General features: G+C 47.8%; 1 pseudogene; it reads left to right on the top strand.

The window, feature by feature from the left end:
- The first annotated feature begins 602 nt into the window (after positions 1-602).
- On the top strand, positions 603-1,529 carry LOC135887104 (olfactory receptor 6F1-like; annotated as a pseudogene).
- The last annotated feature ends 2,168 nt before the right edge of the window (positions 1,530-3,697 follow it).

Here is a 3,697-nt window from a genome sequence, read left to right on the forward strand (position 1 = left end):
CTGTGACCACTGGTCAAAGGAGGCATAAGTCAAATATGAGGGTATCAACAGCAACAGCGGATTGTCCTTTTCGGTGTTAGGGTTGGGGACCAAGTTGCACACTTAGAGGCAGGCCCCTTTAAGATGTCTCAAAGCAGACATCCCAAAACAGAGGCACCCCAAATCAGTAGTCTTTTTTGAAAATATATGAAATGTAGGACTCTTGGGTGCTGTTTCAGGCTCTGGATGAGGAGTGTATTCTAATAGCTCAGACAAAGGAATAGGGAATCAGGGTTCTGTTTCCAGGTCTGGGAGTAGAATGGGTGCCCATCTCTGTCTAATGCTCTGAGCCAACAATATGCTGAGGGCTCCGGGCTCCCATTGAGAGCTTTGAGCAGAGGGTTGGACTAGATGACCGCCTGAGGTCTCTTCCAACCCTAATCTTCTATGATTCTATAAATGTGCACTACACCATACAAGTTCTGTTCAGCATCCTGATATATATGTGACTGCTCAGTTCATTGTCTATCAGCAATGACATGGATCTAACAATATCACCTATGTATTTCTTTGTCTTCCCTTAACAGTTTCATGTATTTTGGCAGGTACACCACCTGGCCCCAATGGTGAAGGGAAATCAAACCAATGTGAAGGAATTTATTCTGCTTGGGTTCCCTAGCTCTCGGTATTTGCAGATCTCACTCTTCATAATATTCTTGTAAATGTACCTCCTAACATTCACAGGAAACACCACCATCATATCCTTAGTGTGGACCCACCGTTGCCTCCGCACCCCTATGTATGCCTTCCTCTGCAATCTCTCCTTCCTGGAGATCTGGGTCACCACAGCCTACATTCCCAAAATTCTTGCCAATCTCATGTCACAAAGCAAAATTATCTCCTTCCCCAGCTGCCTCCTGCAGATGTACTTTGTTTTTTCCCTAGGCTGCACTGAATTTCTACTCCTGGCAGTCATGGCCTATGATCGCTATTTCGCCATATGCCACCCATTGCGCTAGCACTCCATCATGAACAGCACCTTGTCCACTCATTTGGCCCTTGGCTCCTGGGTAGGTGGTTTCCTGGCTATTTCTATGCCGGTGTTTCTGATCACCAGGTTGTCCTTCTGTGGCCCTACAGTCATCAACCATTTCTTCTGTGACATAGATTCTTGGATAGCGCTTTCCTGCACAGACACAGACCTTGTTGAAATGGTGTACATTGCTCTTTCCTTTATTGTCGTTCTGGGGTCCTGTGCGGTCACCCTTGGCTCCTACATTTACATCATCTCCACCATCATGAGAATCCCATCTGCCCAAGGCCAGGAAAAGGCCTTTTCCACTTGCTCTGCCCATCTCAACATTATGGTTATGTTGTACAGCTGCGCCATCTTTCTGTATGTCAAGCCTTCTAAACAGACCTGGCTGGAAATTAACAAAATTGTCTCCGTCTTCAATACTATTGTGACACCATTGCTTAACCCTTTCGTTTACACTCTAAGAAACAAAGATGTCAAGGAAGTCTTGATAAAGGCTTTCAGTAGGACATGACATGACTGTTCAATGGCCTGGATATCATTAATTTAGGCAGGCAGCAAGGGAAAATCAAGTGAAACATCAAAACATACCACTATTAAATACATTTATCTGGTTATAATAATAATAATAATAATAATAATACAGAATTTGGCCCACTGTTTGGAAACTATATTACATGGGCCTGCTTCTCATTCACAATAAGGCAATTCTGGACCCTTTTGGCAGTGTAAATGGGCCTTAAAGTGGGTATAACACTAATTTTTCAAGCTCTTGAAGACCCCTTTACACTGCTGGAATGACAGAAAGGGGACGTGTAGTTGGGTGGTGGTCATTCCCCCCCCCCCCCAGGTTGGAGGGAGGCCACACCGCCTCACTATGCCACCGGGAGCGTGGCCTAGTATTTGGAGGAAATTAGAATTTAGGTGTTAGTATCCTGATTGGCCTAACAGGATTGAATTATCTGATAGGCAGTTAGCTTCTGCCCATAGGCAAAAACAGGTTCCCACAGGGTCCCGTATGTCCTTTCTCTGAGGTGGGGGCTGAACAGTCAAGAGTCTACAGCCCTTGGGCCCTTTAAGCAGGGACTGTACAAACACTGTGGTCAATTGGCCCTGGCCTCTTGATACAGAGACAGAGCAAACCCAGTAGTCAATTAGTTCAGGATCCTTATTGCAGAGCCTGAGTAAACTCCAGGTGTTGGGTGTCCTAGCTCCAGTGGATGGCCGATGAACACAGGCCACTGGGCCCGGCGAGTGGAGGCTGCCACCTGAGCAGTGGAGTGGCAGGTGGGGTCTGGGCTCACCCTACTCCACCAGACCCCGACCCAGGGCCCTAAGAGTGGTGAAGCGGTCCGTCACTGGGTCAGCGGGGATCCCAACTGCAACACGCTGACCATGCCTCAGGCAGAGCTGTAGCCAGACTAAGGTTGACTCTCCCTGGGCCACTTACTCCCCTCACCTTGGGGTGTACCTGGGTCAGCGGGGTGTCCTCCGTCTCTTCTGGGTAGGTGGCCCATGGCAGTCCCAGTGGGTCCATGGCAGAATCAAGTTCCCTGGAAGGCAGGGCATCACTGGGCACAGCAGCAGGTTCAGCAGCCAAGAGTGGGCAGGATCCATCGGCCTACGTTGTTGTCCCAGCACCAACTGAACAGGAGGCCCTGCCCTTTACACTTCCTGACCTGGTTGCGTACTTCTGGTTGGAGGGGTGAGGAAGACCTAGCTCTGCCCACTTAGGCACGGAGGGTGGTTTCTCCCCATCTGGCTTGAAAGGAGGTCACACTGCCTCACTACAGACTGTATTTACAATGAGGATAATGTCCTCATTGTTTGTGTGTAAAGAAGTCTGATAGGAGATATTTCTCCATTTTATCCAGATAGTTGCTTCTGACATTTAGCACTCTGGCACCTTTGGCTAATCTCCACATGCATTGGCATCACTTTGCTTATATTCCAGAAAATGATGATCAGATTGTCTGAAAACTTGGAGAAGACTTGGACATGACTGCAAAGCTGTGATAATGCTTTGTCACATTGATGTAATCCTGATCATAGAATATCAGGGTTGGAAGGGACCTCAGGAGGTCATCTAGTCCAACCCCCTGCTCAAAGCAAGACCAATCCCCAGACAGATTTTTACCCTAGTTCCCTAAATGGCCCCCTCAAGCATTGAACTCACAACCCTGGGTTTAGCAGTCCAATGCTCAAACCACTGAGTGATCCCTCCCCGCATGTGGTTTAACAAACTTTTACATGATGTGGTTTAACAAACTTTTACATGATCTGACCTCTCTCTCTCGCTTACATCCTTTTGACAAGGGTCTATGGCCCAACTCCTCAAAGGTATTAAGGTGCTAAAATCAGATTGGCACTTTTAAATGAGCCTAAGGCCTGGTCTACACTGGGGGGAGGATCGATCTAAGTTACGCAACTTCAGCTACGTGAATAACATAGCTGAAGTTGACGTACTTAGATCTACTTACTGCGGTGTCTTCCCTACAGTGAGTTGACTGCTGCTGCTCCCCTGTCGACTCTGCCTGCACCTCTTGCCAAGCTGGAGTACAGGAGTTGACGGGAGAGCGCTTGGGGATCGATTTATCGCATCTAGATTAGACGCGATAAATCGATCCCCACTGGATCGATCGCTTCCCGTTGATTTGGCCACTAGTGAAGACATACCCTATG

This window comes from Emys orbicularis, chromosome 12 (assembly GCF_028017835.1).
Source record: "Emys orbicularis isolate rEmyOrb1 chromosome 12, rEmyOrb1.hap1, whole genome shotgun sequence".
NCBI classification, from domain to species: Eukaryota; Metazoa; Chordata; order Testudines; family Emydidae; genus Emys; species Emys orbicularis.